Genomic DNA, 13769 nt, shown 5'->3' with positions numbered 1-13769 from the left:
TCACACACGTTTTTACTATAAAATAAAAACAAATTATATTAAAAAAACTAAACAAAACTTTTAACCCATATATACATATTTAAATACTAAAGTATTTTTTTTTAAGTATTCCTATTTATAATTAATATATTTTTTATAAATATTTTCTCATTCATAAAGTTTAAACCATAAAATGACAAATAAAATCATAAAACAAAACTAATAATAATAAAAGAAAATATATTCAAATAAAGTTTCTAATTTAAAAATATTAAATATGTTTAAAATACAATTACAATTTTAAAACCCCAAAAATGTAAAATATTTCTGCAATTCTAAAACATTCTAGCTAACTATATAGGGGCCTATTATGATGTTAGTCGGAGTTTCCTCTGACCGACACCATGGCGGAAATGGGACCGACCGACCTCTGGTCGGCAGTCCCGACTGCCTAATTATGATGCAACCGCACATTGTGCGGTCGCATTCTCCCATTTCTCTATGGGAGCTTGCATTGCGGCCATAAACCGGCTGTAACACAAGCTCCCATAGAGAAATGGGAGATTGTGTTAATCCCTGCACCCCGTGGCAGGCACCTCAAGGTGCTTGCCACAAGGTGCAGGGATTAACAGGGGGCAACATATGTGCCCCCTCAGACCCCAACCGGAGGCCACAAGGGAAAGAGGGCCCTGCTAGGGATCCCTGAACACGCTTTCCAAAAGGGTTTCCATGTCGGAAAGGCCGGCATGGAAACCCTGCCGGAAACTGTGCATCATAACCCAGACAGTGTAAACTGCCATCTATATGGATTACGGGCCAGTTCCGACTGGCTGACGGGCTCCTTGAGCCCTTCGGAAACCAGCCAGGATGACAGGCTGGTTTCAATTCTGACCGTCTGTATCGTAATCAACAGGCTGAAATTGAAAACCTACGATGTCTGTCTTAAAGCCTCCAACCTAAGAATGGATGCTCTAAGGCCGACATCGTAATCGGCCCCTTAAAATTAAAACATTTTACATAAAAAATGTCTAAATATTTAACTTTATTAAAAGTTTTGTTATATATTTTTTTATTTTAGTTGTCAATTAAAAAAAAACATTATTTAATACCATTAATATACATCTTCTTTAATATGAAATGTAAATGTAATAAAAAATATTCAAATAAAATACACATAAAAATTCTAAATTATTAATTTGCATATTTTTTAAATTATTAACTTAAAATGTATTCTATAATATACATTTTTCAAAAATCTCTCTACCCTTATCCTCAAAAAACCCAATATCCCGCTACTAAAAAAAATATTAAACAACTATTCATCTACATTAATACAACAAAAAATACCAATTACAATAGTTTCATAACTAAAAATGTATATTCCAAAAAAAAAATAATAATAAAAATAGTAAATATATACATATCGAACACAGGACTATAAATTATATACTAATTAACCCTTACAAACAATATTACATAAATGATACATTCTAGATCAATATTTATTATAACAATATTAAAAACAACATGAGAAATGCAATTTTTAACTTCGATGTTCCTGTTGACAATATTATTGATATCCCAATATTCTTGACACAATATTTATGTATCACGAAAAAAAATTCCTCTATATTTTGTCAAATTACTATTGTCTCTACCACTCTCTGCAGATACATGCAAAATGTCTCTTTTCAATTGCATTCTTTACACTGACTACAAAAAATGTATTTACTCTGGAAAATGGTAGCTGCTTGAATACCTACGACATCCCTTGAAGGCTTCTCTTCCTAATCCACTACTTTTACTTTTGCCTGACCTTAAATCATGCCATCCTTCTTCCTCCTACTACTTTGCTGCAAGATAGATAATTGGATCCCTTTTCCCAATATGTTGACCTCACCACCATTTACTCTAACACCAATACATGTGGACTTTTTTTATCTCTCTTTTCTCAATTCCCTATTACAAACATATCATTCTTCAATCCCCTTGACTATGACAAATGTCTTCAATACACTATCCCACTGTTACATTGCATTATGAGTAGGTCTCCTATTAGTTGATCAGTCATTGCACGAAATTTACTTTTCAAGGACTCTTTTTAAATTCTAGCCAAGCATTCATCCACAGATTACCCTGCTCTCTATAGCATTGTATAAAACTTGAATCATTTCATTGCTATATTCACATCCTTTGCAAACATTGTCTCAAGTATTGATTTACCTTCTTTGTACTCACGTGATATAGATTGCTAATCTTCCTCTAGAGTAGCAAGTAAGTGCTTCAATAAATCCTGACTTTACTTACCAGTTCACATAGTAAAAATGCCTTTTTCCTCACCGGTTTACAGTGTTGACCATCCAAAACCTCAAAATAGATAAGAAGAAAATTCAAACTACTCCTCCCACTCTTTATATGGGGGTTAATGCTTGAATCAGATAGGGTGGAGGCAGCGGCGGCTGCTACTTAACGGGGTGGCGAGGTGGGGGATGAAAAACAGAAGAAAGAAAATCAAGTACCTGCAGGCCGGACAATGACTCTTGGTCTTCTTGGATTGACTGATTCCAGAAGCAGGAAGCACACAGGCTCCAAGAATCCCCTAGCCAATCACAACCCTGCTGTCACCAGCATGACAGCAGCGTCCTGATTGGTCTGAGCACTGTGGTCCGGGGCTCAGACAGGGACTGGGAGCCTGTGCGTGTTCTCAACTCAGGCTGTGAAATACAGATGGGTGGAGAACATGCTAAGTGCGCATGACTGTTGGGCCGGCTCAAGACGGCCGGCCAAACCATCATGCGCACTTAAGAGAGTGTCCACCGCTCCTCCCCTTGCTCTGGACAGCCTAGCCCTGCCCCTCACTACAACTGAGCCAGTACGGAAAAATAAAAGGATAATAACATTGCAACGCTCCTCTGCCTTAGTGGATGAGCCGCCGCTGGGTGGAGGTTAAAGTGCGCTGTTCTCCATGTTAAGCTTGTGCATGAAGCTGGCTCCTTATGTGATATATCAATAATCTGATATTCCGTGTAAAGAGTCCAGGGTTCCCTTACTAGTGGACAGGGGCTTGCTACGCAATCCCAAAGTGCTCTATTATGGGCTAGTGTGCTCAAGCAGCTTTAGGCTTAACACAGAGGAGTGCAAGACATTGGCAAAATACACTCAATGGTTAATAAATGACAACACAACTCAAGATGGAGATCCACACCAATTTATAAAAATACCAAGTATCTTTAATATGTTTAGGCGACAGAAAAATCGCTCAAATAAGTACGTTTTCAACCATAAATTCTTTTCACTTTAAAAAGTGGACACAGGGGGGCGTGGCCAAGATGGCGGGGTGAGCGGACGCTTCCTCCCGTAGCTCCTCCGGCCCGGCCAAGCTAGAGCCCTTTTCTTATGCTTTTCTCCCCCCGCTGAGGCTCAGCGCGGGAGAGGAGCGTGGCGGAGCATCAGGGGTGCACATTGGTGCTGTTTTGGTTCGGATCGCCTCGGGGGAACCCCCCCAAAAAGTTCGATCGAGACCAAGGAACGACGACGGCGAGCCCGAGGGGCGGAGCGCATTGGAGAGCTGTCCGGGCGCCTCGGCTGGGCCTGGTGCTGAAAGTTGCGATCTGGAGGGGATCTGGCCCGCCGTTCGACGGTGACTGAAGGAGCCTTGCGGGAAGGGACCCGACGGTGTGGAAGGCTTGGGACGGGTGCCCCGGCACTTAGACTGGTGACGGCGACGCCCCGCACTGCGGAGGCCCTAACCCCTAGCCGAGGTACAGCGGACTCCCTGATGGGGTTGGACCATCTAGGCCCCTGTGCGTGACAGACGGGGGCCGGTGGTGGAACTTATTTTACTGTGGGGTGCCTCGGGGGGCCCGGTGGTGTCGTCGGGCCTGGTCGTTTTGGCTTGCTCCGCCCGGCCGCCATTTTGTCCCCGAAGGAGCAGTGGTGGCAGCCTTCGCCGGAGTCCTGGCTGCTGGATGCAAGCGACCCCCGCTGCTGCTGGGCTGATTACCGGAGGGATGTGCTGATGAGACCCCTCTGCTGCGGCCCCCTTGGTTGTCTCACACAAGCTCTTGCGGCTGACGGTGACCGGACTGGGCCGCCATTTTGTCACCTGTGACGCAGCGACCTCACTCGTGGGGGATACCCAGGTCGAGTGCTAGCCGGCGGCTGAGCATCCCTGGAGTGCCTGGATCGGTGCCCGACTGCGGAGCTAGCGATGTCTGGAAGAGGAGGCCCGAAGAAAGGGGACCGTACCCTGCCGGACATGCTTGGCAGGGCCCAGCACTTGCGGGACAGGACGCAGCCCTCGCCGGGGCCCTCCCGGGCTCCGGTGGATGTGACTGGAGGGGAGCCACCCGTCACGAGGGCCTTTATGGAGGAACTGTTCAGCTCCCTCAGGGAGGACTTCCAGACACTGAAGCAGGAGGTGGCCAGCGAGGTCCGAGAAGTGCGCAGGGAGGTGGAGGGCCTTGGCGAGCGTGTGGAAGCGGCGGAGACGGAGGGCCAACAGCGAGCGGAGGAGATAGTTCACCTCCAGCAGGACGTTCTTCGCCTCCGGGAACAGTGTGTGGAGCTCCAGGCCCACTCCGAGGACCTTGAGAACAGATCTCGGAGGAACAACATCCGAGTGCGTGGCGTGCCGACTGCGGACGAGGGGTCCGATCTGGGGAGCTACCTGCGGGCCCTGTTCCGAGAGATCCTGGGGGAAGCTGCGGACTTTCCCATCAGCATTGACAGGGCGCACAGGGTTGGCCGGCAGCGCCAGTCATCGGCGCCTCCACCGGACATTCTGGCCTTCCTGCCCGACTTTCCACTAAAGGAACGCATCATGGCTGAAGCCCGCAGGAAACAGCCCCTGACTTTCCGGGATCGGCCGGTGGCGCTTTACCAGGACCTCTCCGCCATCACTCTGCAGAAACGCAGGTCCTTTAGGATTGCCACTGACTTTTTGCGCGAGCATGAGACGCCGTACTCTTGGGGTCACCCCTTCCGCCTGATTTTTCGGTGGAACGGAGTGCTACACCAGCTACGCTCCTTGCAAGACATTTGTGGTGTCCTGGGGCTCACGGCGGCGGAGGAGGAGGGAGCTACGCCGTCGTGGAGGTCCTCGGAGAGACGGAACCGGCGGAGGTCAACGAGGCGGCGCTCAGCGACCAGTGTGGGGCGCCCGGACTCCCCCACCATCAGAGCGGACATGGCCGACGCCCTGAGGGTGGCGGCCGGGGACTCGACCGGCTCCTCTAGCGTGGCCTTGACGGCCTAACACACACTCCGGGGGGAGATGTCTTTAGCTTCTTTACATGCTTGGTACGGGGCGGGGGGGTTGGGGGGGAACGGTTGGAGGTGAGTGGCTGGACGTCCACTTTGCTCTTTTCTACGGACTTGCCCGTTTTGGGGCTTGACTGAGACTATGGGGTGTTTGAGTTTGTGGGTGGCTAGTTGCCAGGGTTGGGTTTTGGGTGGGGGAGGGGGTTGTTTGGGGTTGGGAAGGTCCCGTCCGATGTTGTATGCCCGCTTTGTTTTGGCTTGTCCTGCGCTGTGGCCCCGCGCGCCCCACCCGCTGATTTCCTGCCCATTGCATGGCGCTCCCGACCCCTGCGAGGAATGCCGGGCCTAAAGGTAGTGACCCTTAATGTTCAGGGTCTGAACAACCCGGTGAAGCGCAGAGCGATCCTGTCGTTGCTGGAGGGGACGCAGGCGGACATTTGCCTTTTGCAGGAGACACACTTATTGCCCCGAGATTGCCATAGGATGCGCTCTGCTAAGTTCCCTACCCAGTTCTTTTCCTCGGCAGCGACCAAGACGGCGGGGGTAGCCATTCTCCTAGCGAGCTCCTTTCGGGGGGAGGTGTTGCATAAGTGTGCTGAACAGAAGGGGAGGCTCCTTGCGTATCGCATGCGCCTGGGAGGCATAGCATTTACGGTCGGTTCCGTTTATAGCCCAAACGATCACCAAGAGCGCTTCCTAGATTCCGCGCTGGTGGATGTCACTGCTTCCCCCGACCGCCACATTATCTTGGGGGGAGACCTCAACATTGTCTTTGACTCTGCGATGGACAGATCGGCGCAGCGCTTCCCGCAGACGGGGGAACTGTCCCAGGTTGGGAGGGCCCGGATTGCGGAAATGGATCTGCACGACCTCTGGCGCTCCATGCACCCCACGGATAGGGACTACTCTTACTTCTCGCACGCACACCGAACCTACTCACGGCTGGACTACCTCCTGGTGAGTGGACCGATGCGTGCCGCTGCCACGGCGGCGGACATCGGGGTCCTGACCCTGTCTGACCACTCCCCAGTCACCGGCGTTTTCCAGTGGCCGGCGGCCTCCCCCTCTCGGGGGGTGTGGCGCCTCCGGGATACACTTCTACACAAGAAGTCGGTGGTGCAACGCATCGGGGAGGTCATACAGGACTATCTCACCCACAATAGCAACACTGACACCTCGCGGGCGACACAGTGGGCGGCATTGAAGGCCGTCCTCCGGGGGGAATTCATCTCTATCTCCAAAGCTGAGAATAGGGAGCGGCAACTGAAGAGGGATGAGCTGACAGCTCAAGTCCGGGAGCTTGAGCAGGTCCACCGCCGTACGGGGGCGCCGAGGGTGTGGAGGCAGTTGAAGGCAGCGAGGAAGCTCCTGTCGGCTCTGGATCTTGACAGGGCGGAGTATGCCGCCCTACGCTTGAAACATGCCTACTACACTGGGGGGGACAGATGTGGCAAGCTCCTGGCCCACCGGCTCCGGGTCGCGCAACAGCGCAGCGTTGTGAAAGAATTGGTGGGCGCGGACGGGGGGGTTGTCTCCGGGGACGCGGAGGTAGCGGAGTCTTTCCGCGGCTTCTACGAGGCGCTGTATGCTGAGGAGCCCTCCTCGCCACGGGATGCCGACGGCTATTTGGAGTCGGTGACCCTCCCGGTACTGGATCCGGCTCAGGCTGACCACCTGGAGCGGGACATCCATGTTGAGGAAGTGATTTCCGCTATCGCGCGGCTGAAACATGGCAAGGCCCCGGGCCCGGACGGGTACACGTCGCTATTTTACAAGACTTTTTGCACGGCCGTGGCCCCTGTCCTTACTCGGCTATTTAACTCCTTCTCCGAACCCGGAGCCATCCCTCCGGATCTCCTGAGGGCGACGGTCGCGGTAATCCCGAAACCTGGGAAGGACCGGGCCCTCTGCGGCTCGTACCGACCCATCTCGCTTTTGAATGTCGACCTCAAGCTGTACACGGGGATTCTCGCGTCCAGGCTGAGTCCACACCTCCCCGATCTGGTGGAGGCGGACCAGGCTGGTTTTGTGCCCGGCAGACAGACGGTTGACAACACCAAGAGGGTGACGCATGTTCTGGAGAAGGCCTCAAGGATCTCGGGGGAGCGGATGTTGCTGTCCGTTGATGCGGAGAAGGCCTTCGACAGAGTTCACTGGCCGTATCTTGAGCTGGTCCTCGAGAAACTGGGAATCGGCGATAAGTTCCGCACCATAGTCTTTAACTGCTATAAGCATCCTTCAGCGTCGGTGCGGGTCAACGGGTGTAGCTCCGGTGGCTTTGCCATCGAGCGCGGCACGCGGCAGGGCTGCCCTCTTTCGCCGCTCTTGTTTGCCCTCTACATGGAGCCGTTTGCTCAGAGGATTCGTAATAATCCGGATGCTGTCGGGGTCCGGATGGGCCAGTACGTCCACACCGTCAGTCTCTACGCGAATGATGTCCTGCTGACTTTGGACGACCCTAGGAGGTCGCTGCCTGCTTGCCTCCGAGAGCTGGACGCCTTTGCGGGGGTGGCCGGCTTCAAAATGAATATGAGCAAGTCGATGGCATTAGACGTGTCCCTGGCTGCGGAAACCAGGAGGGATCTTCAGCGGCTCTTCCCCATGCAGTGGTCCTCGTCCACGGTGCCGTATCTGGGGATTCTGCTGGCGCCTACATTATCGGGGATGGTTACGGCCAATTATGCCTCCCTCAGCAGGAAGATCAAGGACGAGCTTGGCCGCTGGAACAAAGGCCTGCTGTCCTGGCTGGGGCGAATCGCGGCGGTCAAGATGACGGTGTTGCCCCAGATACTATATCTTTTCCGGGCCCTTCCGCTCCAACCCCCGGCGGGCTGGATACGACAAATGCAGGCCGACATCTCCCGCTTTGTCTGGCAGGGCCGCAGGCCACGCATGAAGAGGGTCCTCTCCACGCTTGCTCCGGAAGCGGGGGGTCTCGGCATTCCGGACCTCCGTAAGTACTTTCAGGCGGCACAGCTCCGCTATCTGGTGGAGTGGAGCAGGTGGGAGTCCGACAAACATTGGCTCTCCCAAGACCAGGCAGTGGCGGGCCGCACCTTACAAGAGGTTCCATTCCTGCGCCGCGCGCATCGCCCCCCTAATCTTTACGCTTCCTTTGTTACGCGGGTCCCCCTGCGGGTGTGGGACGCGGTCTGTGAGGCCCGGGGCCTTACCACCTTCCCTTCGCCGCTCACGCCCATTGCGGGCAACCCGGACTTCTCCCCAGGGATGGAGCCGGGGATTTTCTCCCACTGGGTGCGGGCGGGCTGCAGGGCACTCTTCCAGATCTATGGCCCGGAAGGAGTGGTTCCTTTTCAGCAACTCCGCCAGGAGTTCGGCCTGACGGAGCTGGACAGATTGCGCTACATGCAAGTTCGGCATTGGGCCCTCCAGCCCCAGGTGCGTGCCACCGCCGCCCGTCCAATTACACCGTATGAGAGGTGGTTGGCTACTCGGACCTCCGACGCTAAACTGATCACCGATCTGTACAAATACCTACAACCCCCGCCGTTTCACTATTACAACCCGGGGAGGGAGCGTTGGCACAGGGAATTGGGTAGGACACTCAGCCACAAGGAATGGGACAAAATTGCGTATCGGGCACGGCACTCTGCATATCACACGGGCCTTACGGAGACCTTTACTAAGGTATCCACATACTGGTACTACACCCCGGAGAGACTGTATGAAATGCATAAACACACTGACAGGGGGTGCTGGCGGAGCTGCGGGCAGGAAGGTACCCTTACACACATTCTTTGGGATTGCCCAGTGCTGACCGCCTACTGGAAGGAAGTCTTGGACGAGGTGGATAAGCACTTTGGGATAGAGCTACCGCGACTCCCGGCGTATGTCCTGTTGGGCCTCCCCAATGACCTAATGTACCCACTGAAGTCCCGTAGGGGTAGGCAGATCGCAATCGCGCTGGGGTCTGCGGTTCAGAACATTCTAATCCACTGGCGCACAACCACCGTCCCCTCCATCACCGGTTGGTTGCATAGGCTCTGGCATGTGCTGGGGATGGAGAAGCTGTCGCTTACGGTTGCGGGGGAGATAGACCAATTTGAAGAGCTGTGGCAACCCTTTCTAGCGCTGCTGTCCACGGAATTCCGGGAGCTCACCTGCCCGAGGTATCTTAGGCTGCTCAGGCTGACGCCGCCGGTGACCCCGGCGGACTAGCTTACATGTGAAACGGGGACCCCCCGGGGAGGGGGGGGGGGTGCGGGGCTTCCTGGTTAGGATTACTCTGATGCGGGACCATAGGACGGGGGGGGGGGGGGAGTGTTGTTGTTTAGTTACTGGGAGGATGGGGGATGGGAGGGGGGGGATTGTGTTCTATTGAGGTGTTGATGGGGGGGTTTTTATTGCTTAGATTTGGGGTGTCGGATAAGCGTGCGGGGATTTCACAGCTTGTATTTCTAGCCTTCATTTACTGTGTTTTCCCCCCTGACCCACCGCGCTACCTATTGCCAACCCTCTGAAGTTGCACCCTTTTTCTTTGATTGTATTCCATGTATCCCGCCCTCCTATCCCCCTCCCCCATGGTTTGTTTTGTCTCAATAAAAACGTTTTAAACCTAAAAAATGGACACAGTGCAATTTCTGAGTTGGGCAATGTTATCCTATGGAAGGAAGAACAAGTTCTACAAACCGGTACAGTACATCGTCTTACAGGACCATTCTCCAGGAGTTAAGGTGAATGGTGGGCAAGGTCCAAGGCAGCACCAACAGTACACCACCAGCGGCACGAAGGCGGCCGCGTGCAAGATGCAAATCAGGATTGGGAGCCCAATGCTTTTTAATGGTAATCGGTCTCTGTAAAAAGACGCTGAAGGCTCTGGCTAGGAAGCCAGTCGGGCTCAATCAGCAAGTGGGCTCAGGCCTTGCAATGCACAGGGGTAATGGATGCAGAGGTGTCTTTAGGCTTTTGGTTTTTCCTTACCGGAGCGGTCTCAGAAGAGGGGGGCTGAGAGCAAAGGCTGGGATCCAGGAGGAGTGAAACCAAGATGGACTAGAGCTCTGGAGGGCCAGGGAACCTTTTTGGCAGCGGTGGCCCACTTCAACTCGGGCCAGAGACAACGGTGCAGTGGTTGCTTCAGGTGTAGGGGTTTTGGGGGTTCTGAAGTCCTCAGAGTCTTCTTTTTGCACTTCCTGCTGAACAGATCCACTGTTCAAGGAAGGTCTTGAGTATTTTTCAAAGGCAGGCACACCTCCCACGTTTCTGAAGTCACAGCTGCAGGACAAGTTGACTCTGGTGCAGTTATCGACAAGAGCTTCAGACAGGCCGGTGGTGCTGGCGTCAAGTCAGGTGCTCTCTTAAGTCTTCTCTGCTTTTGCAACTCTTCAGTGCCCTCTCTCTTCTTAGGTCATCAGGATCTGTTTTTCTGCTGCCAGGGACTCCCCTAAATACTGAATTTAGGGGCATTAGGGGAGTGTAGGGTAGTAGCCAATGGGCTATTGACCCTTGGGGTCACTACAACCCCTATATGATCACTTTCTGTGGGAAGTGGACATAACCCTGTCCCACAATTCCTAGGTATGCCTTCACAAAGATGGCTACCTCTGAAAATTCGGGTCCACCTCACACTTAGCCCATCTTAGGGGTAGTACTAGCCTAGGAGTGGCACGCCAACCTGACTAGTTAATTTTCCCACCTGTCCAGATGCCAAGTGGGCTCTGGACAGGAGGGTGGCATCCTCTCCTGTGAGGGGAGCCAGATTCGCATTCCAAAGGCAGCAGCTCCTTTGAAGTTAAACAGCCCATGGAGGCTAATCAGCAGGACATCCTGTGGGAGGGGGGTTTTACACCCTCTTCCAGGACAGTCTTTTGTTCCTGACCTCCTGAGAGCAAAAGGCTCCCACTCTAGGAGGTCAGAAACTTGTCTCGGTGGCAGGCTGGCAGAATCCAGACAGCAATCACACCAGAGACTGGTAGGTTTTCAGGGGGCACCTCCAAGGTGGCCCTCTGAGTGCATGTTTTGATAAATCCACCACTGGCATCAGTGTGGGTTTATCAAGACACGATGTTTGGTACCAAACAATCCTATTTTCATTGAAACCATCATGTAGCTGGGGAATGGCTTCCCTAGTCATTTGTACTGGCAGTAATAGGATATTAGGACTGATCTCACAGGGGCATATCTGCTCATGTAGTTATGCCCTCACATGTAATATCAAGCACCTTGCCTTGGAGCTGTCAAGCCTGCCGTAAGGGTGACATACAAATATTACGTGCAGTATTAGGGACATGGCACACAGGGATGTGTGACATGGCGTATTTTCACTTTTGCCTGCAATGGCAGTCTTGCATGTCCTTGGTGAGGGGTCCCTTAAGGTGGCACAATTCATGCTGCAGCCCTTAGGGACCCTACTACCTTAGGCCCTTGGTACCAGGGTACCATTTACTAGGGACTTACAGAGGGTGCTAAAGGTTTTACCAATTGAGGGAAACAATTGTACAGTTTTTAGGGAAATAACACTGGTACTGGGAACCTGGTTAGCAGGAACCCAGTACACTTCAGTCAAAGTTGCATCTAATACCAGAAAAAAAAGTGTAGGGGGGTACTGCAACAAAAAAACAGTTTTCGACAGCTTGCAAAAAGTGAATGCCATATAAGTTTAAAGCTAATAACACCGCTAAAGATGCATGCCACACTACTCTCACATCATAACTCCTATGCTGTTTACTCCTCAACTTCTGCACAGAGGGGTGGCGTGTGTAACCACTAACATAGGTGGGTGTATATTATATGACTTATTTCAGCCAGAGTGGTGGCAGTATATTCCCTAAATCCTTTTTTACACTATAGCATATCCCCGCTTAATGTTTACAGCCCCTCTCCAAATCAAACTGGCAGACTTCAATCCTTTATCTTTTTTCCCACTGGCAGACCAGCTTGGAAGTATTTATTTTCCTTTGATGGATTTCTCCCCCATATTTTCCGACTCCATGTCGACATGGGTATGTGCATACATAGGGTCTGATTCCAAGTTCGGTGGACGGGTTACTCCATCACAAACGTGACGGATATCCCATCCGCCATATTACGAATTCCATTATATTCCATTGGATATAATGGAGTAAAATGGATTCCAATCACATTTGTGATGGAGTAACTCGTCCGCCAAACTCATATTCAGGCCTAAAGTGATGCTGCAACAGACGTATGTGACACTGACTATTATTACCTCACAGATGTTGGTGAAATTGTTGCAGTGTCTATTGGAAGTGGACAAAAAAAAAAACTCAAGGTCTTTCATTACTCACTGCATTATTTCCAGGATACAGGTCACTGCATTTGCTTAAAATAATTATGACAATTAACATTATGCCTTGCATGAAAGCATGCCTATCCCTTACTTAAGTGTGCAACCTGCAGTCGGAAAAATGTGCCCAAAAATGCAGAAAATAGCTATATTTTACAAGCTGGGTCTTATAGGAATTGCGTTGACATTTATGGATCTCAGCATGTAAAAAAGACAGCACTCCCAACCTGTATGGTGATTTATGAATCTGAGAATCCTTTGCTCTTTCACCTTCACAATCTTTTTTAGTTTTGAAGTGCTTTGACATACTTATAATCATAGGCATAAAATTGATTCTTTGCAATTGGATAAGTGCCAATATAATAATGCTCTTAATGTGGCGTGCATGAGAGTGCATTGTAAGCGAGCAGAAAGCAGCTGATGCAGGAGTCAAGGATGTTGGGTTCCAGTGGGTTGATATATCAAAGTCCATTATTAGTAAAAAAAAAAAAAAAAGAAAATAACCGTGGTGCTGATTTTACTGCAATGAAAATCAATGCAGATTCAAAAGGTGCCACCAGCAGGGAGAGTCACAGAAAGGGAGCTGCAAAATGCCGCTATGGCTATCCATCCCCACTGTTCTTGCACTCTCCAAGCTGATGAATTCGTTATCCTCTATATATAGGGGTACCTGATATGGCCATTCCATGCCCTTTCTTTTTATAGTGCTTTGTAGCAAAGCCTGTTAGTCACAAAATCATAGGGTTTGTGACCCAATAAGAACTTTTATGAAGGTAGAAAAACCTGTTTATGAGTTGGACAAGTATTTCCAACTCGTAAAAAGGCCTTTCCATTTCTTTTTTTAATCACAAAGAGGAGTGAATTCGAAAAGGAGGATCCCTCTCTTCCTGCGATTTAGAAAGGAATATATCAATCATTCCTGGCTGCAATTCCTTAAGGAAAGTTGGGGGGTGGGGGCAATCCAGGGGACTGACTGCTGCCTCAACCCTAAGATGCCTTCCTAAATGGTAAACATTTGTTTTTAAGATACGCTTGTACCTGGAAAGCACATGTACTGACAGAAGTCTGCTGTTCCTTGCAGACTCCCATCCCTGTGTTCCCATCCAAATGCAAGGGGTTGCAATTAGCGACCTGCTTAATTGATGCTAACTGGGCAGGCTGTTTTGCAAACCCTTGGAAATTGGCAGTTTGCCATGTGAACCATTGTTACATGAGTCACATCACAAACCAGTCAGTAAGCAGACTGTACAACCCTGGTTCACGA

The sequence above is a fragment of the Triturus cristatus genome, chromosome 10 (genome assembly GCF_964204655.1).
Source record: "Triturus cristatus chromosome 10, aTriCri1.1, whole genome shotgun sequence".
Lineage (NCBI taxonomy): Eukaryota > Metazoa > Chordata > Amphibia > Caudata > Salamandridae > Triturus > Triturus cristatus.
The sequence above is the reverse complement of the archived record's forward strand: the minus strand, read 5'-3'. Positions refer to the sequence as shown.